At 44.1% G+C, this 25,236-nt stretch overlaps 1 pseudogene; it reads right to left on the bottom strand.

Annotated features, from left to right (window-relative positions):
* Positions 1–23,828: 23,828 nt before the first annotated feature.
* LOC130297188 (U2 spliceosomal RNA) lies at positions 23,829–23,907 on the bottom strand (annotated as a pseudogene).
* Positions 23,908–25,236: the final 1,329 nt, after the last annotated feature.

The following is a 25,236-nucleotide window of genomic DNA, read 5'->3' as shown; positions in this document are numbered from 1 at the left end:
TTTAGTCACCGCACAGCTACACCCCATATACCCTACTCCCCCAGGCTAGGGGGCTGCTGCTACCACTAAATCTGTATTCATTTTGAGCTAAGTAGTTATGAAGGTGGGTCTACTCAGTGATAGAGATGAGTGAACCAAGCTGTAGAACCTGAATTCAGCTAAGGATGCAACACATGACAGGGAAGTCAAAGTTCAAGCTCAGGCAAGATCAGTTCCTGGTGTAGTTTGTTCCCCTTCCCATGATACATTACAGCAGAGAATGCTTGGTAAAGAATCTCGATCAGCAAGAGAAAGAGAGGGAATGTAAAGTCCTACTTATAGGAAAGCCAAGCAACACTTAATATGACTGTAGACTTGACATAATATAAAATCATGTTGAAAAGTTCATTTGCGCTGTAAAGGTTATAGGTGGTGCAGACCACCTGAAGTTCTGCTCTTTATTCAAGAGAATACATTGTTGTGCACCTGAAGACTCTTAAAAGTCAGGACTCAGTAATACCTCAGTAATACCTTCACCACTGCTCTCGTCAGACCCGCTCAGAAAAGTCTGTTCTGCAGTGTATCACAGTTTGTACAGTAATGAAAAAGCACAATGTTTTATAAATCAAACAATCCCTCAGGAGCAAAGATGTTATTTGTCACAGAAACGGCTGCAGTCATTGTCGTGTCAGACGCCATTATTTGCAGTGACTGGTGATGTACAGTAAAGGCTGAGTTTTTTCATGGCTCTCCTGTGAAGGTGCTTTGCTGCCAATTTGTCCAGGATTGGAAAAAAACAGGGCTACTTTCTTTAAAAAAAAAAAAAAGAACAGCGCCACATCCCTCTCAGGTTATGTCTGGTATTACAGCTCAGCTCTACTAAAATGAATAGACATGAGCTGCATTACCACATGCAACCTGCAGGTAAAGCAGCCATGATTTTCTAATCCTGAATAACCCTTATCATCTTCATTTTCTAAAGATATAAGATACTTTATAAAATAAAAGGACTTCATAAGATAGTCTTACAAAATGGAGGCATATTTCCACGACTGTAATGTGATTGTAACATTTGGGTGATTTCATTGTAGGTCAGTAAAACTGCAGAAAAAGGTGCATGTGTGTGAGGGGGGGAGGGGGGGTGCAGGTATTGTTTCTATATAATACGGTGTTGTCCAGCTGCTACTGTTATGGGGTACTATTATAGACTAGTTCTGTTATAGTAACTTTGATTTAGGCTGGTTCTATTAAGTGTCACTTACATATAGATGAGTTACATTATGGGAACAGTGTAATAGGTTGGTTCTGTTATGATTGTTTATGTTATGTTATGGTTCTTTAGTATGGGTGGTGTTGTAATAAGGGTACTGCTGCATGCTGTTTTTTTTTTTTTTAAAGGACACAGTTGTAGGCTGGGGCACTGCTATAAACTTTTTTTGTTAAGGGGACACTATAATAGTTTGGTTCTGCAATGGTAGCACTACTGTAAGCTGGTTCTGTTAGGGTGGCATTGCTTAGTCTGGTTTTGTTATGTGGCACCGTTGCAGGTTTTGTTATTGGGGGGGGGGGGGGGGGGGGGCTGTTGCAGGTTGGTATTGTTACACCTTCATTTCCAATACAGTCATGGCCGTAAATGTTAGCACCCCTGAAATTTTTCAAGAAAATGAAGTGTTTTTCACAGAAAAGGATTGCAGTAACACGTGTTTTGCTATAGACGTGTTTATTCCCTTTGTGTGTATTGGAACTAAACCAAAAAAGGGAGGGAAAAAAGCAAATTGGACATAATGTCACACCAAACTCCAAAAATGGGCTGGACAAAATGATTGGCACCCTTAACTTAATATTTGGTTGCACACCCTTTGAAAAAAAATTACTGAAATCAGTGGCTTCCTATAACCATCAATAAGCTTCTTACACCTCTCAGCCGGAATGTTGGACCACTCTTCCTTTGCAAACTGCTCCAGGTCTCTCTTATAAGAAGGGCACCTTTTCCCAACAGCAATTTTAAGATTTCTCCACAGGTGTTTAATGGAATTTAGATCTGGACTCATTGCTGGTCACTTCAGAACTCTCCAGTGCTTTGTTGCCATCCATTTCTGGGTGCTTTTTGACTTGCATTTGGGGTCATTGTCCTGCTTGAAGACCCAAGATCTCGGACGCAAACCCAGCTTTTTAAAACTGGGCTGTACAGTGCGACCCAAAATCCATTGGAAATCCTCAGATTTCATGATGCCTTGCACACATTCAAGGCACCCAGTGCCAGAGGCAGCAAAACAACCCCAAAACATCATTGAACCTCCACCATATTTCACTGTAGGCACTGTGTTCTTTTCTTTGTAGGGCTCATTCAGTTTTTGATAAACAGTAGAATGATGTGCTTTACCAAAAAGTTCTATCTTGGTTTCATCTGTCCACAAGACGTTTTCCCAGAAGGATTTTGGTGTTACGCCTAGCGCTCCGGGTCCCCGCTCCTCCCCGGAGCGCGTACGGCGTCTCTCTCTCCGCAGCGCCCCGGTCGGTCCCGCTGACCGGGAGCGCTGCCCTGTCCTGGCCGTTGGGGATGCGATTCGCACAGCGGGACGCGCCCGCTCGCGAATCGCATCCCAGGTCACTTACCCGTTCCCGTCTCCTGCTGTCATGTGCTGGCGCGCGCGGCTCCGCTCTCTAGGGCGCGCGCGCGCCAGCTCCCTGAGATTTAAAGGGCCAGTGCACCAATGATTGGTGCCTGGCCCAATTAGCTTAATTGGCTCCCACCTGTTCCCTGGCTATATCTAGTCTCCTCCCTTGTACTCCCTTGCCGGATCTTGTTGCCCTAGTGCCAGTGAAAGCGTTCCTTGTGTGTTCCTTGCCTGTGATTCCAGACCTTCTGCCGTTGCCCCTGACTACGATCCTTGCTGCCTGCCCCGACCTTCTGCTACGTCCGACCTTGCTTCTGTCTACTCCCTTGTACCGCGCCTATCTTCAGCAGCCAGAGAGGTTGAGCCGTTGCTAGGGGATACGACCTGGTCACTACCGCCGCAGCAAGACCATCCCGCTTTGCGGCGGGCTCTGGTGAAAACCAGTAGTGACTTAGAACCGATCCTCTAGCACGGTCCACGCCAATCCCTCTCTGGCACAGAGGATCCACCACCTGCCAGCCGGCATCGTGACAGTAGATCCGGCCATGGATCCCGCTGAGGTTCCCCTGCCAGTTGTCTCTGATATCTCCCGACAGGTCGCCCTTCTAACCCACCAGCTGTCGGAAGTGTCCACCATTGTGCGCCAACATTCGCAACTTCTTCAGCAATCATCTCCTCCGCCAGCTCCTGCACCTCCTCCGCAGCGAGTGGCCACTCCTAGCCTCCGCCTGTCCTTGCCGGACAAATTTAATGGGGACTCTAAGTTTTGCCGTGGCTTTCTTTCGCAATGTTCATTGCACTTGGAGATGATGTCGGACCTGTTTCCCACTGAAAGGTCTAAGGTGGCTTTCGTAGTCAGCCTTCTGTCTGGAAAAGCTCTGTCATGGGCCACACCGCTCTGGGACCGCAATGACCCCGTCACCGCCTCGGTACACTCCTTCTTCTCGGAAATTCGAAGTGTCTTTGAGGAACCTGCCCGAGCCTCTTCTGCTGAGACTGCCCTGCTGAACCTCGTCCAGGGTAATTCTTCCGTTGGCGAGTACGCCATACAATTCCGTACCCTTGCTTCTGAACTTTCCTGGAATAATGAGGCTCTCTGCGCGACCTTTAAAAAAGGCCTATCCAGCAACATTAAAGATGTTCTGGCCGCACGAGAGACTCCTGCTAACCTGCATGAACTCATTCATCTAGCCACTCGCATTGACATGCGTTTTTCTGAGAGGCATCAAGAGCTCCGCCAGGAAAAAGACTTAGATCTCTGGACACCTCTCCCACAGTCTCCACTGCAATCTGCGCCTAGGCCTTCCGCCGAGGAGGCCATGCAAGTGGATCGGTCTCGCCTGACCCTGGAAGAGAGGAATCGCCGTAAGGAAGAGAATCTTTGTCTGTACTGTGCCAGTACTGAACATTTTTTGGTGGAGTGCCCAATCCGTCCTCCACGTCTGGGAAACGCACGCTCGCACCCAGCTCTCGTGGGTGTGGCGTCTCTTGATGCTAAGTCGACTTCTCCACGTCTCACGGTGCCTGTTCGGATTTCTACGTCAGCCAGCTCTCCCCTCTCAGCCGTGGCCTGCCTGGACTCTGGAGCTTCTGGGAATTTTATTCGGGAGTCCTTAGTGAATAAATTCCGCATTCCGGTGACCCGTCTTGTCAAGCCACTCCACATTTCCGCGGTCAACGGAGCCAGATTGGACTGCACCGTGCGTTATCGCACAGAGCCCCTCCTAATGTGCATCGGACCTCATCACGAGGAAATTGTATTTTTTGTCCTTCCTAATTGCACTTCTGAAGTTCTCCTTGGACTACCCTGGCTTCAACACCATTCCCCGACCCTGGATTGGTCCACTGGGGAGATCAAGAGTTGGGGTCCCTCTTGTTCCAAGGACTGCCTTCAACCGGTCCCCAGTACTCCCTGCCGTGACCCTGTGGTTCCTCCTGTATCCGGTCCCCCTAAGGTCATTAAGGACTCTGCCTGCCACAAGAAATACCTCTCCCCCCCTCCCAGTCCCATCAGGCAAACCTCTGTGTCCCCTCTTGGCCCTCGTCCTGGTGTCACACTGCCCCGTGCCAAGTCTCGCCCTCTGCCCTCCCTCCCCATCCCTACTCCTGCTGTTCCGCCTGCTGTTGAGGAATCCCTCCATCCTTTCCCGGTGTCCTCATCCCAGGGGAGGCAGTTACCAGACAAAGGGAAGGGGAGACCTAAGGGGGGGGGTACTGTTACGCCTAGCGCTCCGGGTCCCCGCTCCTCCCCGGAGCGCGTACGGCGTCTCTCTCTCCGCAGCGCCCCGGTCGGTCCCGCTGACCGGGAGCGCTGCCCTGTCCTGGCCGTTGGGGATGCGATTCGCACAGCGGGACGCGCCCGCTCGCGAATCGCATCCCAGGTCACTTACCCGTTCCCGTCTCCTGCTGTCATGTGCTGGCGCGCGCGGCTCCGCTCTCTAGGGCGCGCGCGCGCCAGCTCCCTGAGATTTAAAGGGCCAGTGCACCAATGATTGGTGCCTGGCCCAATTAGCTTAATTGGCTCCCACCTGTTCCCTGGCTATATCTAGTCTCCTCCCTTGTACTCCCTTGCCGGATCTTGTTGCCCTAGTGCCAGTGAAAGCGTTCCTTGTGTGTTCCTTGCCTGTGATTCCAGACCTTCTGCCGTTGCCCCTGACTACGATCCTTGCTGCCTGCCCCGACCTTCTGCTACGTCCGACCTTGCTTCTGTCTACTCCCTTGTACCGCGCCTATCTTCAGCAGCCAGAGAGGTTGAGCCGTTGCTAGGGGATACGACCTGGTCACTACCGCCGCAGCAAGACCATCCCGCTTTGCGGCGGGCTCTGGTGAAAACCAGTAGTGACTTAGAACCGATCCTCTAGCACGGTCCACGCCAATCCCTCTCTGGCACAGAGGATCCACCACCTGCCAGCCGGCATCGTGACATTTGGCTTACTCAAGTTCATTTTGGCAAAATGTAATCTTGCTTTTTTATGTCTCTGTGTCAGCAGTGGGGTCCTCCTGGATCTCCTGCCATAGCGTTTCATTTCATTTAAATGTCGACGGATAGTTCTCACTGACACTGATGCTCCCTGAGCCTGCAGGACAGCTTGAATATCTTTGGAACTTGTTTGGGGCTGCTTATCCACCATCTGGACTATCCTCTGTTGACACCTTTCATCAATTTTTCTCTTCCGTCCATGCCCAGGGAGATTAGCTACAGTGCCATTAGTTGCAAACTTCTTGATAATGCTGCGCACTGGGGACGAAGAAAAATCTAGATCTCTGGAAAAGGACTTGTATCTTTGAGATTGTTGATATTTTTCCACAATTTTGGTTCTCAAGTCCTCAGACAGTTCTCTTCTCCTCTTTCTGTTGTCTATGCTCAGTATGGCACACACAGACACACAATGCAAAGATTAAGTAAAGTTCTCTCCTTTTTATCTGCTTTCAGGTGTGATTTTTATATTGCCCACACCTGTTACTTGCCCCAGGGGAGTTTAACCCCTTAAGGACGCAGGACGTAAATGTACGTCCTGGTGAGGTGGTACTTAACGCACCAGGACGTACATTTACGTCCTAAGCATAACCGCGGGCATCGGAGCGATGCCCGTGTCATGCGCGGCTGATCCCGGCTGCCAATCGCAGCCAGGGACCCGCCGGCAATGGCCGACGCCCGCGATCTCGCGGGCGTCCGCCATTAACCCCTCAGGTGCCGGGATCAATACAGATCCCGGCATCTGCGGCGGTTCGCGATTTAAATGAACGATCGGATCGCCCGCAGCGCTGCTGCGGGGATCCGATCATTCATAACGCCGCATGGAGGTCCCCTCTCCTTCCTCCGTGCGGCTCCCGGCGTCTCCTGCTCTGGTCTGTGATCGAGCAGACCAGAGCAGGAGATGACCGATAATACTGATCTGTTCTATGTCCTATACATAGAACAGATCAGTATTAGCAATCATGGTATTGCTATGAATAGTCCCCTATGGGGACTATTCAAGTGTAAAAAAAAATGTAAAAAAATGTAAAAGTAAAAGTAAAAAAAAAGTGAAAAATCCCCTCCCCCAATAAAAAAGTAAAACGTCAGTTTTTTCCTATTTTACCCCCAAAAAGCGTAAAAAACATTTTTTATAGACATATTTGGTATCGCCGCGTGCGTAAATGTCCGAACTATTAAAATAAAATGTTAATGATCCCGTACGGTGAACGGCGTGAACGAAAAAAAATAAAAAAAAGTCCAAAATTCCTACTTTTTTAATACATTTTATTTAAAAAAAATTATAAAAAATGTATTAAAAGTTTTTTATATGCAAATGTGGTATCAAAAAAAAGTACAGATCATGGCGCAAAAAATGAGCCCCCATACCGCCACTTATACGGAAAAATAAAAAAGTTAGAGGTCATCAAAATAAAGGGATTATAAATGTACTAATTTGGTTAAAAAGTTTGTGATTTTTTTAAGCACAAAAATAATATAAAAGTATATAATAATGGGTATCATTTTAATCGTATTGACCCTCAGAATAAAGAACACACGTCACTTTTACCATAAATTGTACGGCGTGAAAACATAACCTTCCAAAATTAGCAAAATTGCGTTTTTCGTTTTAATTTCCCCACAAAAATAGTGTTTTTTGGTTGCGCCATACATTTTATGATACAATGAGTTATGTCATTACAAAGGACAACTGGTCGCGCAAAAAACAAGCCCTCATACTAGTCTGTGGATGAAAATATAAAAGAGTTATGATTTTTAGAAGGCGAGGAGGAAAAAATGAAAACGTAAAAATTAAATTGTCTGAGTCCTTAAGGCCAAAATGGGCTGAGTCCTTAAGGGGTTAAAGGAGCATCACATGCTTAAAACCATCTTATTTTTCCACATTTTTGAAAGGGTGCCAATAATTTTGTTTGGTGTGACATTATGTCCAATTTGCCTTTTTTCCTCCCTTTTTTGGTTTATTTCCAATACACACAAAGGGAATAAACATGTGTTACTGCAATTCTTTTCTGTGAGAAATGCTTAATTTTCTTGAAAAATTTCAGGGGTGCCAACATTTACGGCCATGATTTTATATAGACATACACTCATCATATTGGAGGCCTCCCATCCATTGATGTGGTACTCACTGCTCACCACTCATGAATCAAGAAAATACCATTAAAAGAGCACTGATGCTATTGTGTAGGATTTGGGGTATGTGTCCTTGAGAAACTCTGTGTTTATGGAAATGTTAACTGAAAATGCACCATAGATAGCTGCTAAGATTTGCTTCATTCATATGATACCATGACATAGCCTTCACAGGTATCACTGACGTTACAGAAATGAAATCTAAATGCCAAGATTTTAGATGAAGATGACACATGAAGTGATATAGACTGTCCGCAGTTACACAACAGCAAAATAGCTCCGCAATGAATCACAGCTCCTGACTGAGCTACATGGTGAAAGCCAAGGCCAAGCGAATACATCACAGTGTGCAGTACATGGAGACACAACAGGAGAGTCACACAGACACCTCCCCATCACCAGAGAAACCAGAGAACCCTCAACATTCTGCAACAGGGAAAGTATATCTTAGTTATGATGTAGAGATAAGTGGAGTACTGATGATACCTTTATTGGCTAACTGAGAGGATATAGATTGCAAGCTTTCAAGACCTCTTAGGTCCCTTCATCGTGTTACAAAATGAATGGAAGAACATCTCTCTTACATACAATTCTAACTGGCATGGTTACAAAAGATATGACCAACCCAGTGTAGGACAATTCTTAGATCAGTCCGAGGTGGTATATAAAGAACAGAGGTGGTATATAAAGAGTACATTTCCAACATGTACATTCACAAATAGGAAGCAAATAAGATCAACCCAGTTCTTTGATCAGTCAGTGTTGGTATAATGGGATGGATACTGCAGTCAGCGTCTGGAGGGGTCAGAGGTGATGACATTTTGCTGGTCTATCTAGTGGTAATGCTACATAAATTCCCTATCTCTGTTGGGGCCAGTGTGATCTCCCATATGTTTCTCTCTCTTTGAATTGAAAACTGTCCCATTTCTACAGTGACAAAATCACAGAACAAAAGTCACTAAAAAAGTTACAGAAAAGAGGCCGTACTTACTAGTTACTGGTACAAGGGTAGGTTAGATACCTATTGTTACCATAATATGAGGTTCAGCTCCAATGCCATATAAGGGGAGGTGTCACAGGTGCAAAATACTGAGGAACAATCACTCACACCCCTACTATTCATGAGGGGTGTAGTTGCTTAGTATTGTAGTTGTACACAGATAACCCATACACAGGGTGCCAGTTACATGATAGCGTGTAGTGCACCATACTGGCGTATAATCTGTTAGTGATGTCCATACTAATCAATCAGGTGGGCTGCCCAGCATCTTCTATGTATATGTATAAGGCGCTTCCCCGGCATCACAAGGCTGGACCGCAACATAAAAAATATATACTCCATATGATAAACATGAGGTTTTAGTTGATATTTTGGCCAAAATACGCAAGCTCATAACCCACGTCAAGGGTCCTCAGTCTCTTGTGAGTTCCTACACTAACATTATAGGGAAAAAAAACACAGAAAATGGGACAAAAATTACTCAAAAATCACAGAACAGAAGACACACTTACTGTTTACCGGTACAAGGGCAGGATAGACACTTTTTCCCACTATGATGCAGATCAGCCACAATGCTATATAGATATTGAGTGATTATTGTCTCATTTTCTGTAATATTTTCACTGTATTAATGGGACAGTTTCCAACTGTCATACGATGTAGGGAAGTATATTCAAACAAGAAAAAAATCTATTATGAGGCCCCTATAAGCAAGAACATGCCAAATAAAAATACTGCATCCCATGTCCAAGAATATAACTACTGTAATACTGCCCTCTATGTTAAAAAATACACCCACTACAATACTGCCACCTTTGTACAAGAATATAACTACTATAATACTGCCTCTATGTACAGGAATATAACTAATATACTACTGCCCCTATGTACAAGAATACACCTACTTAAAGATGAGCGAAGTTACAGTACTTTGATTCTGCACGAACCTCGCGGCTCGGCGGTTGCTGACTTTAGCCTGCCTAAATTAGTTCAGCTTTCAGGTGCTCCAGTGGGCTGGAAAAGATGGATACAGTCCTAGGAGACGCTCTCCTAAGACTGTATCCATCTTTTCCAGCCCACCGGAGTACCTGAAAGCTACCTGAAAGCTGAACTAATTTATGCAGGCTAAATTCAGCAACCATTCAAATAAGAGGGATCCAGCTCACAAAAATAGTAATAAAACGTAGCTTTTACTAACTCATATTAAAATCATGGATGAACAAAAAAAACACACCTCCGACGTGTATCAAGCTACAGAGGAGCTCTTAATCATGGCAACATAATACTGTACAAAGAGGGTTTATATATGCTGGTAGAAGAAAGAATGAGTAGTTCCACACATGTTATCCGCGAGGTGCCTGGCTGCAACTCTATCCGGGGATTGAAAAACCTGCTCTGGATACACACATTACAAGTGGGAACAGTACGCTGTAATATCCCTTAGCAACATTCAAATAAAGAAGTTCCAGCAGAACAAAAAGTGAGAATACATAAATGAAACTAGTAGATGGATTGCTTAATAAGCTGGAATAAGTGAGACATAGTCCGCACAAGAATGCGGCTGAACATTGTGCATGCAATATAACTGCAGGCGCTGTCGCCTCGGACATGTCTGCACAGTAGGTTTAGGTTACATTTCAGGATTTCAATACAATGTAAACATATGCATAGAAACATGAATACAATACAATGTAGAATGCGTATAGAAACATAAACATTAGGCTCATCATATAGATGTCACAATAACTGACATTATAGCAAACATGTATGGGAAATATTAAAAATATTACCAGTAATAATTGTACAGGGTGGGCCATTTATATGGATACACCTTAATAAAATGGGAATGGTTGGTCATATTAACTTCCTGTTTGTGGCACATTAGTATATGTGAGGCGGGAAACTTTCAAGATGGGTGGTGACCATGGCAGCCATTTTGAAGTTGGCCATTTTTAATCCAACTTTTGTTTTTTCAATAGGAAGAGGGCCATGTGATACATCAAACTTATTGGGAATTTCACAAGAAAAACAATGATGTGCTTGGTTTTAACGTAACTTTATTCTTTCATGAGTTATTTATAAGTTTCTGACCACTAATAAAATGTGTTCAATGTGCTGTCCATTGTGTTGGATTGTCAATGCAACCCTCTTCTCCCACTCTTCACACACTGATAGCAACACCGCAGGAGAAATGCTAGCACAGGCTTCCAGTATCCGTATACACTGCTATATACTACTATATACACCGCAGGAGAAATGCTAGCACAGGCTTCCAGTATCCGTAGTTTCAGGTGCTACACATCTCGTATCTTCACAGCATAGACAATTGCCTTCAGATGACCCCAAAGATAAAAGTCTAAGGGGGTCAGATCAGGAGACCTTGGGGGGCCATTCAACTGGCCCACGACAACCAATCCACTTTCCAGGAAACTGTTCATCTAGGAATGCTCGGACCTGACACCCATAATGTGGTGGTGCACCCTCTTGCTGAAAAAACTCAGTGAACGTGTCAGCTTCAGTACATAAATAGGGAAACACATCATCACATAGCAATTTCGCATATCCAGTTGAATGGCCCCCAAGGTCTCCCGATCTGACCCCCTTAGACTTTTATCTTTGGGGTCATCTGAAGGCAATTGTCCATGCTGGTAAGATACGAGATGTGCAGCGCCTGAAACTACAATAGGCTGTTGAAAAGGTTACTTTAGACTGAGACTGGTCTTGAGTGTATCTTGGATTTTTGGATTTGTTTGACAAGTTGTACAGATATTGAGTTCTGGTTTTGCTGTCAGCTATAGCTCTTGCTCTGTGTAAAATAGTGGGTTGGTATCCATGATCTGACAGATGTTTATTGATGTCATGTACTGTTTCATTGTAGGTCTGCACTGTGGAGGATGCCCTCTTCGCCCTTATGTACTCTCCTATTGGTGAATTTTTAACAGTGTGTGATAGAGGACAGCTTTTTGTGTGAAGATTTGTATTACCTGAGGTGGGTTTACGGTACATGCTGGTATGTATAGCCTTGGTTATGTATCCCCCATCAGTGTGACATCCAGAAAATGTATGGTATTATTTTCCAGATTGCATGTAAATTTTAAATTGAAATAATTAAGATTCAAGTAATCAAAAGAGAGCGCTTCCTCTTGGGTGCCTGTCCACATGAGGAGGAGGTCGTCTATATATCAGCCGCACCACCCCACCGAATGTTGGTGGGGATTGAAGGCCGCATAGAGGTAGACCTCCTCCCAGTGGGACATGTATACATTTGCTAGTGATGGCAAAAATTTTGCACCCATCGGGAATCCCACCTTCTGAAGAAAAAACTTTCCATTGAAGGAGAATCAATTGTTGGATAAAACAAAAGCCAGAACATCTAATGTATATTGTGTTAATTCTGATGAGTAGTTGCTGTACTTGGTCATGTGATATTGTACAGCTTCAATGGCTTTTTTATGAGGTATGCAAGTGTACAGGGCGGTGACGTCACAGGACCTCCATTTGTTTCCTTCATTCCAGGGCATGTGGTCCACGGCTTGCAATAATGTTTGGTGTCCTTAATGTACCCCATAGTTCTAGTGACGAGGGGCTGTAGCAGATGATCCAGCCAGGCAACTATTTTTTCTAAAACAGAATCTATGCCTGCAACTATAGATCGAAGAGGCGAAGGGGAAATATTCTTGTGAATCTTTGGAAAGCTGTGAAATGCTGCACATTTTGGTGAATGAGGTAGAAGGTATTCCTTCTGTTTCAAATTAATGATTCCAAGTGTGACTCCATCGTGTGAGAGAAGATCCAATTTGTTGGTGACCTGTTTTATGGGGTTGATGGAGAGGGGTTGGTATGTTGTTCTGTCATCAAGTTGTTGCATGATGAGGGATTAATATAATTTGCTATCTAATACAACCACCGATCCCCCTTTGTCCGCTTGCCTTATAAATATGTGTTTATAACGCAAGGCTCTACTAGTGCCTTGCGTTGTGCCCTATTAAGATTATGCATTATATCAGTATTGCTATTGATCAAAACCTTGAGATCACGTTCTACCCACATCCATAGGGTAACACCTAGAAGAGATGGGATAAAATGAAGGGTTAGTTGTGGAAAAAGTGTCCATTGTATTATCCTGTTTTTCCTCAGGTTTCTGCATGGTCTGGTCTTGTATATCCATAAGGGTAAGAACAGTAGTTAAATCTTGAAATGGTGTATGAAGTGGTAGGCAATTACCCCCTTGCTCGTTTAGTGCCGATGTGTGATTACTGGGGACATGATTATTAAATTCTGATGTTTCTTGGTTGGAAATGTCAGTAGCATTGAAGTGTTTTTTAACTTTAATGCTTCTTATGAATTTATTGACATATTTGATAGTTTGATACAAATCTGCCCTCTGTGTTGGGACAAAATTGAGTCCTTTGGCAAGCATTTGTATTTGTTCGAGGCTCAAGATTGACGCTGACAAATTTACCACTGAAAACTCTTCAGGCAATGAGTGGGTTAAGTTCTTTTCATTTGATATCTTGTATTTCTTGTGTTTGTGCTTTCGTCCTGCCCTTCTGGTTTTCTTTCTGTAGTTTGTCCGTTGGTGTTTTGTTTTTTGCTTTCTTTTTACTGTTGCTTGCCTCTAAAAAAAATCCTGTTGGTGTGTAGTAGTGTCAAGGATGCCTTAATGTGCGGCCTTAAACTGTGAGTGACTACCGTTGTGCTATTTTGCCGAGTGTCAACATAAGCAAATTCACACCAGACAATGTTGGTATAAATTCCCTCTTCGGTACTGACTCCAGGGAGTTCTGTTTATTATCCGGAAATCACATTAGTTTTTACAATCTGACAAAAAGGGGAGGGTAAAACTATGCATCAAATCATCATTTCATATGCTGATTGGTCATTTGAGCATGGCATAGCATAAGTCACTTATGTTGCAAGGTCTCTAGCTTGAGATTTTTCCATCCTTCCACAAAGCCCAATGTTTAGACCTCTTGTATCACAGACTCCATCTCAAGGTTCTAGTCTTAATTACGGGCAAAGAGCAAGCTGAAATGTTTTGAATTAAGGAAAGCAAAGTTCTTCTGTGATATTTAGCAATGGCTTATAGCATTTAATGAAGGCAGAAGAGTATAGATATAGCAATCAATATATCAGAATATTATAGACCCAAAAGTAGGATATGAATGACGATTATGTGACTGGTGAGCTGAATTAGAATTGTAGCTATTATGATTGTGTGGATGGTGAGCTGAGTTTGAACTATGACCATTTTGATTATCCTCCATACCTGATATGTCCATTCCATAGTCAGTAGATTCATATTCTGTGGAGCTAAAGCTAACATTTTTTCCGTTGCTATGGGAGTTAGCTCTATAGGACTAATTTCTCAGTATGGATCGAGGGGTGTGTTCCTTTAATTTGTACCATGTGTACACAACATTTTTAGAGTAGTCTTTGACATCTCTTGAAAATTTTAGATTGTTTTAATGTTGTTATGGATTCTTCTCGTTTGGTTAAATTACTGGTCATTTTATCCTGCAATTCCGTGAATTCCGGCGTGTTATTGTTTGATTGTAAAGATTCAGTGATGGATGTTATATTCAATTCCAACTGTGCAATTTTCTTTTGTTCATGGTCTATGATCAACTTTATTAACTTAAAAGAACAGTCATTGAGTATATTATCCCACTCCACAGTGAAATTGTCATCATATATAGCTGTAGATCTCTTTTCTATTCTGAACCCTGTAGGGAACATCTCTTGATCCAAGTACTGAGTGAGAGTGGTAGCGTCCCACCATGTTTTAAGTTGTTGTGTTTTTAAATGCTCAAGATCTCATATTAACTGTTTCATGTCCGATGGCACAGTGGTATGATTGTTGCGCGAAAATATATTCGCCACTTTTGTTCTGCGCTCAGAATTATTTGATAGGGATATATTCGCAAAAATCTCTGATGTATTAACATATTGAGAGGAACTATCCATATTGAAAAAATGAAGAAAAAACAGTACAATAAAAAAAAACGAGAAAAAAAGCTAACTTCATAAGGAAAAAAAGTTTTTGGAATGTGAGTAGTTAATAGCCAAAAGTCCCCATAAAGTATATATGTGTCACATTTGAGTTTACAGGGTATAAGAGCAAGAAAAACACAAGCGGCATTAATGTGCGATATAAAGAAAGAAAAAAGTGCTCCGCTCACCATCCACTAATGAAACGAAACGTAATGCAGAGACTTTGGCTGTAAAGAAGCAACTGGAGCTCGGATTTTTCGGGCCGCTTCCCATATGTAGAAACCATGAAGATAAGGGGGATCCAGCTCACAAGAATGCGGCTAAACATTGTGCATGCAATATAACTGCAGGCGCTGTCGCCTCGGACATGTCTGCACAGTAGGTTTAGGTAACATTTCAGGACTTCAATACAATGTAAACATATGCATAAAAACATGAATACAATACAATGTAGAATGCGTATATCATAACCCACGTCAAGGTTTCTCAGTCTCTTGTGAGTCCATACACTAACATCATAGGGGGGGGAAACACAGAAAATGGGACAAAAATCACTCAAAAATCACAGAACAGAAGACACACTTACTGGTTACCGGTACAAGGGCAGGTTAGACACTTCTTCCCACTATGATGCAGATCAGCCACAATGCTATATAGATATTGAGTGATTATTGTCTCATTTTCTGTAATTTTTTCACTGTATTAATGGGACAGTTTCCAACTGTCATATGATGTAGGGAAGTATATTCACACAAACAAGGAAACAATCTATTATGAGGCCCCTATAAGCAAGAACATGCCAAATAAAAATACTGCATCCCATGTCCAAGAATATAACTACTGCAATACTGCTCTCTATGTTCAAGAATACACCTACTGCAATACTGCTACCTTTGTACAAGAATATAACTACTATAATACTGTCTCTATCTACAGGAATATAACTACTGCAATACTGCTCCCTATGTAAAGAATATAACTACTACAATACTGTCTCCTATGTATAGGAACATAACTACTATAATACTGCCTTTATCTACAGGAATATAACTACAAAATACTGCTCCCTATGTAAAGAACATAACTACTATAATACTGCCTCTATCTACAGGAATATAACTAATATACTACTGGCTCCCATGTTCAAGAATATTTCTACTATAACATTGCCCTGTAAGTACCTGAATATAATTATTATAATACTGACCCCTATGTACAATAAAATACCTACTGTAATACTGCTCCCTATGGACAAGAATAAACCTACTATAATACTGCTACTTTGTATAGGAAAATAACGACTATAACACTGCTATGTACAAGAATGTACCTAATATAATACTGCATCCTATGTACAAGAATAAAACTATTATAATACTGTACTGTCACTCATGTACGAGTATATAACTACTATAATACTGTCCCTCATGTAGAAGAATATAACTACTATAATACTGCTATTTACAAAAAATATAACTACTATTATATGGCCCTTATGTACTAATATATTACTACCATAATATTGCCTCTATGTACAAGAACATAAATATTATAATACTGTTTGTTCACTATGTACAAGAATGTAACTAACTTAAACTAGCAGTGCAACATTGCTTCTGTGTGCTTTTTTATAGATACAGTATATATTATACATTAGCAACTGCACTTTTTTGCTATTTTTGCGTGGGACATTTGGAGATTAGATGAAGAGCCTCTTGGATGTGGTTGTATTGGGACAGGTTGACGGTATAGTGTAACAGAAGTCAGCTGTGGAATGTAGGCGATATGAGCAGAGGAGCAGGTGAAGTGATGCGGAACTGTCACTATTATCACATTAATAAGCACTTGTACATCAGTAACCACGGTAACAATGCACAGCACATTTTATTTTCCTACATAGAATTGTTCAGAATTACATGTTCCCGATTGCAGAGATTTCTTTTGATTTCTTTCTTTATTTATTTTGCTGAGTAGTTTGAAGGATATTAATTATTTAAAGAGAATTTACATTTTGGAGCCATTTTAAAGATTATAATGTGGGATTGTGTAGAATGTAGGGATTTGTTCCCTAATATTATCATAACTGATACCTTTATTATTGGAAGCGATCTGATATAACCCATAATATCCACTAGCAGTATGTTACCTGTCCTGGCCCAGTACTGCACATTGTTACAATGTGCCAAAGCTAAACCCAAAACATGTTGTCTGAAAAAACTGTTATATTATTGTATTGGACTGAGACAGTTCTTTATAAATCTATGAGCCTTCCGATTTGTTGACTGAAGTGTAAAACATGTGTTTACGGTAAGAGGAACCTTTGCAGAGTCAGATGGGGGGTTCCTTGGGCTTACTACATCTGTTTTTAAAACATGCTGAGTGGCAACCAATATGGCCAATATTACAGTTTTCACAGCCATGCTGGGGTTATATGCTAATGTGTGGTGACCATGGGGTTGAAAGGTGTACTTGTCGATTTGTGACGCCAGGGCACCATTAACCAACACGGTCTGAGGTTTAAGATAGCTCTCCTGGATGCCGGGTTACGAATAACTATGTTTAACAGTGGCAGGGATAGTTGTTGAAATGCATACAGTACAGGGTTTAGTGTAAAGGGAAGTACAGAGTGATAAATGTAGCAAAGACACTTTTGAAAAAAGCTGCACTCACCCTCGATTTTGGTTGCCAGCAAGACGATCTTTATTTTAGGTGTCAACCAGCATGGCATATGAATCGTTGGACGTGCAGGGAGCAAGAGACAGTGCTCTCAGGACTAGTTTCACGTCAGTATAGACGCTTTTTACAGTCAGCGGTACTGCATCTTTTTTACAGAAGCTAGCACCCCCTCGCCCATACATCGGAGAAACAATCCGGACATTCTAATAGGTGTTTCCTGTGAATGTGGAAGTCATTACAGTTGCAGTGCCTGATTATGTAGCTTTCATTAGCAGAAGTACAGAGTGAACCTGGGAAGCCCGTCTCCTTGCTGGGACTTGTAGTTGCTGCAACTGCAGAGTAGAGATTAATGACAACCCACTGTGAATTTGAGAGACTTGATCCTGACTGACTGAAGAAAATGTTTTCCCCCAAAATGTTATGCTCACTGCCAGGGCTGGCCCTACAATGGGTCCCGAGAAGATTTTTGACCCCTTCGAGACCCTAGCCCATCATGGTGCTGCTCAGGGTGTATGGACCGGGCTCCTGATTCGAGAATGCTCCATACCCGGTGACCCCCCCCCCAGCTGTTTTCAGTAGCTGGGGGCCGCCACTAATTGCTGGCATGCAGTGATCGCCGCAGCCATCTATTAACCCTTTAGATTGCCACTGTCAAAGCTGATAGCAGCGTCTAAAGGGACCTTTAATCTTAATCTAAAGGGAGCTTTAAACCATCCTTGGTAGACAATCCACTGTAGAGGTAGCCGGAGGGCTTACCTCTCTTCCTCTGCTGTCCATGGCTCTTCATTTGATAGAGCTTGGCTACACCAGGCTCTTCCAACTGATCGCAGAGCACACAGATCACTAAAGTTCTAGTTCTAGGGAAGTTCTAGGGAACTTCATTGATCTGTATGAGGAATCTACTGATTCCTCCTAAAAGTCCCCTAACTGTAAAAAAAAAAAAAAGTTAAAAAAAAACACACATTAACCCCTTCCCATTTTCCACATAAAAAACATTTTAACATAATAAAAATATTAGGTATCGCCGCATGCATAATTGTCCAAAATATTAAAATATAACATTATTAATCCATATGGTAAATGGCGTAAAAGTAACAAAAAAAAACAGAATTGCGTTTTTTTTTATCATGTCCTCGTGATATGCATTGGCATAGTGCTTTTTGGGGGGGGGGAGGGCAGCCTTTAGGCAAATGTTACAGCTGGCACTAAGCAGTCAGGCAGGTAATGTCCTCCTGGCAATTACCAAACCCAGACTTGCCCCTCAGATGCCAGATAGAGAAGCGGATTCTTCACTCCACAGAACACGTTTCCCCTGCTCTATAGTCCAGTGGTGGTGTACTTTACACTCTATATGACGCTTGGCACTGTGCTTGGTGATGTAAGGCTTATGTGCAGCTGCTCAGCCATGGAGACCCATGCCACCAAGGCCCTGATGGGGCAGTGTTTGTGATGATGTTAATGCCAGATGAGGTTTGGTCTCGGCAGTTATCATGTAGTTGGCAACTTTCATACACTATGTGCCTCAGCACCCTGCGACCCTGCTCTGTAACTTTACATGGTCTCCACATCGTAGCTGTGGTTCTTAAATACTTCTACTGCTCCATAATACTTCTCACAGCAGATGGTGGAATATCAAGAAGGGAAGAAATTTCAGAAAGTGACTTGTGGCAGTGGTGGCTCCTTGCAGTCCCATGATGGAATTTAGTGAGCTCTTTAGAACAACCTATTTTTTCACATTTTCAAATGTTTGTAAAGACAGACTAAAAAGGTAGGGGCTGAAGTTTGGATGGGACTAAACAAAACACCTAAAATGAATGATAAAAGGGGTTATCCAGCGTTCAACTTTTTGTTAAAATCCTGCCCAGGCTACCGGAATGAAAAATAAACATTTCCTTATTCAACCCCCTGGGGTTATTGTTGTGTATACTGCAATTACATGAAGTCTCCAGTAGATGGCGGACTGCAGAAGCAAATGAACTGAGCAGTGACTAAAGTTGGGGAAGAAGGAGTTTTTGTATACGTGCTTTTGGCCATCTTAGATTTTTCTTCAGTTCCACCAGACCTTGAGATCCATTTGTGCACATTTTGAGAGTTTGCAGCCTACTCTAAGTAACACTGTGGAGCAGGACTTTGTAGAGGCCCCATTAAATTAATGTGCACCAACTGATGGTACCCAACTGCCGCTAAGGCAAAGAAGCAGGTGTGCTTGTGGGTGGGTGAGACATATTTTGGCAAGGGCAAAGAGGTAACAAGGGTAAGGGACCACAGGGAAATAGGTGGACACCCCCAAACCCTCTTACATTCACCTCCCACCTCTCCCCTAATACCTGCGATCAATGCCTTCAATGCGATCCTTCTCTGTAATCCTCTCCCTTGTGCCAGGGCCCAATACGTCACACTGCCGAACCAGGAAGAGTGGTGGGAGGTAAGCTGAGGTTTTATTTTTAAGTTCTAGCAGTTTGGGCAGCATTTAGAAAAAAAAGTTTAGGGCCAGAATACCCCTTTAGGACATGGAGCCCATTACTTTTCCTGGATCTGTACCGTTAATATATATATATATATATATATATATTTTTTTTTTTTACCAAATTAGTCTCTTGGATAAAATCAACCCCCTACTTCTCCGAGCTGAGCCCTTGGAAAACTGCAATTTTCTAGGAGGAGGGGGGGAGGGGGTTACATGGTTTAACGCTTGATAGGTCATACTCATTAAATATCTCAGAAAAGCGTGTGATTCTGTATCAGATGGAGCAAAAAACATCTCACAAAAACCATAGAAATGTTGCAATGTTGTGACTGATGAAGGAAGGAAGAGGATGTGAATTTTAATGGCGTGAATCTGCATCGCTTCCAACCTGGATGGCACCCAGCTCTCAGTGTTCCACATGGAGCAGTTTTTTAACGGAGAATTGCATTTAAAAATTCAAAGCAAAGCTCCTCCATCTGGGTACAGATCTGCCCTTATTACCCCCCTACCTGACTTCAGATCATCTGGGCATGGCAACTAAATGTATTCACAGAAAAGATCAGAGCCACTCTTGTCTGTGCTGCATCTGGTATTGCAGCATTTATTTAAATAGGGTAGACCTGCAATACCATAACCAGCCTGTAGACAAGAGTAGCACTGTTTCTTAAGAAAAATATAATCCCTTTTCCACTTAACCTCTTCAAATATTACTTTGTTCTATTTGTTCTTTTTGATTCATATGGTTCCTAAACTCTAACTCCAGCATATTTAAATAGGATGAGAAAAAAAAAAGACATACCGTATTTATCGTGGTATACCACGCACCGGCCTATAACACGCACCCTCATTTTACCAAGGATATTTGGGTAAAAAAAGTTTTTTACCCAAATATCCATGATAAAATGAGGGTGCGTGTGTGCGCGTGTATACCCTGATACACCCCCAGGAAAGGCAGGGGGAGAGAGGCCGTCGCTGCCCGCTTCTCTCCCCCTGCCTTTCCTGGGGTCTAGAGCGCTGCTGTCGGCCCTTTTCACCCCCTGGTTATCGGCACCGCTGCCCGTTCTGTCCCCCTGACAATCGGTGCCGGCGCCGATAGCCAGGGGGAGAGAAGCGGCGCCGACAGCCAGGGGGAGAGAAGGGGCAGCGGCACCCATTGCCGGCGCCGCTGCCCCGTTGCCTCCCCCCATCCCCGGTGGCATAATTACCTGAGTCGGGTCCGCGCTGCTCCAGGCCTCCGTCGTGCGTCCCCAGCGTCGTTGCTATGCACGGCGCGGCGCTCTGACGTCATGCGCCGCGCCGTTCAGCGCATAGCAATGACGCCGGGGACGCACGACGGAGGCCTGGAGCAGCACGGACCCGACTCAGGTAATTATGCCACCGGGGATGGGGGGAGGCAACGGGGCAGCGGCGCCGGCAATGGGTGCCGCTGCCCCTTCTCTCCCCCTGGCTGTCGGCGCCGCTTCTCTCTCCCTGGCTATCGGCGCCGGCACCGATAGTCAGGGGGACAGAACGGGCAGCGGCGCCGATAACCAGGGGGTGAAAAGGGCCGACAGCAGGGCTCTAGACCCCAGGAAAGGCAGGGGGAGAGAAGCGGGCAGCGACGGCCTCTCTCCCCCTGCCTTTCCTGGGGGTGTATCGGCGTATAACACGCACACAGACTTTAGGCTAAAAATTTTAGCCTAAAAAGTGCGTGTTATACGCCGATAAATACGGTAATCTAATTATAAGGCATATGTCTACGTAACCAAGGTGACTGACCCATTTGTTGTGTAACGTGTGTTTAAGAGAGATTTTATCCTTGTGTCATGTCTGTATTTCTTTTCACATTTTTGCAAATTTTTTTGGAACTTCTTTTCCACCTCTTTACCATCCGCTCAGTTACCAACTTTGAAAGCACCAAGGTCAAGCAAGGAAATGCAAGAATCATACGGAACCCATCTGGGAATCCCCAAGACAAGTTTCTGTCATGTTTCAGATACTTTTGATTTTTTTTCTCTTTTTTTTGTGTGTCTTTTAATATAACAACTTGATGAATTATAGCAGATTTCTTCAAACAGCTCCAATTCCGCTCTGAGCTACACAGTCAGGTGAGGCCACTGCAGGGGAAGGGAAGGTGGAAAAGGGGAGAGGGAAACTTTTTTCTTTTTGAATGTTAGAATATAAAACTCTCCTCCAACTTTTATGGCTATACATGGCATGTATAGTTATCTTAAAGGAACAGTAGCATCTTTCTGTAGCCTACCTATTTACCTACCTGCAGGGTATGACCTCTTGCAGCCATTTTGTTGGTTATATCAATATATTCAAATTTAAAAATGAATCAACTTTGCAAATACTTTTGGTCAAACATTTCCTACCATTCTGTGTCCACAGCTCCTCCGCAGGCCACCATACACATTAGAGAAAGGTTGGCAGGACTGGACTACTTTCTACTGGACTGGTGCAAGGATTTTTGCCCCTCTAGGCAAAAGCTAATTTTGCCCCCCCTTGAAACGCTGCACCTTACTACTGGGGAGGCACACTGTAACAAACCAAGGTAAGTGAAAGGACAGAAGATTGCACTTTCACTTACCTAGTAATGTGATCTGCACCCCCAGCGTTCACAAAATTGTCTGCGGATCTATTTGCTCAGAACCTTGATCGCTCCTAAACTACCCACCCTCAATGTTTCAACAGTGCCAGCCCTAGTTTTCTCAGCCTAGTTAACACTGTAACAGACCTCCTCCCCATGTAATCTCCTCACTACTGGGATGACACACTGTAACAAACCCCCTACTTATGTAATTAGCTTACTACTGGGGTGACACACTGTAACAAACCCCCTCCTCATGTAATCTCCTTACGACTGGGGTGACACACTGTAACTAACCTCCTCCTCATGTATTATCCTTACTACTGGGGTGACACACTGTAACAAACCCCCTACTTATGTAATTAGCTTACTACTGGGGTGACACACTGTAACAAACCCCCTCCTCATGTAATCACCTTGCTACTGGGGTGACACACTGTAGTAAACCTCCTCCTCATGTAATCTCCTTCCTACTGGGGTGACACACTGTAACAAGTCCCCTCCTAATGTAATCCCCTTACACTGTAATAAACCCCCTCCATATGTAATTACTTTATTACTGGGATGACACACATGAGGGGGATGGTTATAGTGGTGTTGCTGGCTGACCTGGTTGAGCAATTTTTTTTTTTTTTAGAGCCGAGGAACGTGCTCTCGAATCAGGCAAAGTGCAAGAAAAAGTGCAAACGTGTTACACCAAAAAAAGTGCACAGAGGATGCGGTCTAACGCAAGCCCTTCTCCAAAAGGAGAGAGGACCCCCAACAAACCTTACCCTTCGTCTCCGGACCAAAAGGTACCTGCGAGGTTCCAGGTTTAATGTCCCTTTTCACCAAAGCTACTAAGGGACCACAAATGCTCCCGGCATCCCCCCGCAGAGCCGATAATGGTAGGTATCCTGCCAAAGTAGGAGTACCCGGAGTGTTTGCAGGGAGGTGCGGAACCTAATGGCCACACACACCTCCCCTAGACCGCCAGGAAGGACACCCAGAAGGGCTACCGCATCCTGATAAATCCAGTGGACACACAACACGCAAAAAGGGACACAGTGAGACAAAAATAAATAAATAAGTGAATGTGTGCAGATATACTGCCCGGACATCCGTCCGGATCTATAAAAATGTCTCTGATCCTAGCCAGAAGGCCGGAAATCAAGAGGTGAGTGCCACAAGGTGAAGAGATTATGGTACTCGTGCTTCCACTCAGTGAGCCAGTACACCCAGTGAGTTTTGGCACCTCGGGGTCACCATTCCCCGAGGCACAAAAGTACCTCGGCTCTAGACCCTCTCAGCCTCATGGCGAGACCCGGAGGAAGCAGGTCACATCGGTGCAGCCGTCGGGCTGATTCCTCAGAACCAGCCCTGTAACGCCCTGGTACACCTGCGACCTCCATGCAGCACCCATCCCCACCAACTCCACACCGGTGTGGACTGCCACCGGCATGAAACTGATAAGAACAGATACTACACTTGATCTTAGCCAAAAGGCAGAGAGCTGGTTGAGCAAGTGGTTGAGATGCTGGCTGTCTAACTTTCTTGAGGCGTGGAGAGCTGGGTCCACATAAAGAGGCCGCTCTGGGTGGCTACCTATTTTGCCTAGAGGCAGAGCCGGCCATGACTGTCTAATGTATGTGGAGGCTTCCCGAAGAGAAGAGATAGCTGTGGACCAAACGAATGTTCCTCTGTCAGCTATTATATGTGTAAAGGGTACCTTAACCCAACTAAAAAAGCAAGAAAACACAGAGATGCATAGATCTGCATGAAAGCTGCATACAAACTGTTACGCCGAGCGCTCCGGGTCCCCGCTCCTCCCCGGAGCGCTCACGGCGTTCTCTTGTTCGCAGCGCCCCAGTGCGCTGCGATAATGTCCTCAGCCGGGATGCGATTCGCGATGCGGGACGCGCCCACTCGCGGTGCGCATCCCGACCCGCTTACCAGACTCGTTCCCCGTCTGTGCTGTCCCGGCGCGCGCGGCCCCGCTCCCTAGGTCTTTGCGATTTAAAGGGCCGGTGCGCCACTGATTGGCGCATGGGTTTTAATTAGTGTCTTCACCTGTGCACTTCCCTATAAATACCTCACTTCCCCTGCACTTCCTTCCCGGATCTTGTTGCCATTGTGCCAGTGAAAGCGTTCCTTGTGTGTTCCTAGTCTGTGTTCCAGACCTCTTGCCGTTGCCCCTGACTACGATCCTTGCTGCCTGCCCTGACCTACTGCTACGTCCGACCCTGCTCTTGTCTAATCCCTTGTACTGCGTCTATCTCAGCAGTCAGAGAGGTTGAGCCTTTGCCGGTGGATACGACCTGGTTGCTACCGCCGCTGCAAGTCCATCCCGCTTTGCGGCGGGCTCTGGTGAAAACCAGTAGCAACTTAGAACCGGTCCACCGACACGGTCCACGCCAATCCCTCTCTGACACAGAGGATCCACCTCCAGCCTGCCGAATCCTGACACAAACTATTTTAATCAAGACCACTTACCAAAGGTGCACTTGTCCCCGGTGGTTATCACAGATTCATTCTATTTGGCAAAGGTGAATACATTTTGGAATAAAAAAGATTCAAAGTTCAAAAGTTAACATACACTATCCATTCCATTAATCCACACCACTATTATTAATTTTCTAAACAAATATGGGAAGGGCATGTAAAAGATGGAACCCGGTTGTTCTAGAAAGAATATCTGAATAAATTTCATCTAAAATTGTTACCCCATTCAGAAGCTTACAATCCATTCATCCCCTACATTGGTGACCGACATGTAAATTAATGTGATGCAAAGGTTTATGGCAATTTAAAAAAAAAAAAAAATGCTAATGTTCTATGAAG

This window comes from Hyla sarda, chromosome 12 (assembly GCF_029499605.1).
Source record: "Hyla sarda isolate aHylSar1 chromosome 12, aHylSar1.hap1, whole genome shotgun sequence".
NCBI classification, from domain to species: Eukaryota; Metazoa; Chordata; class Amphibia; order Anura; family Hylidae; genus Hyla; species Hyla sarda.
The sequence above is the reverse complement of the archived record's forward strand: the minus strand, read 5'-3'. Positions and strand labels throughout refer to the sequence as shown.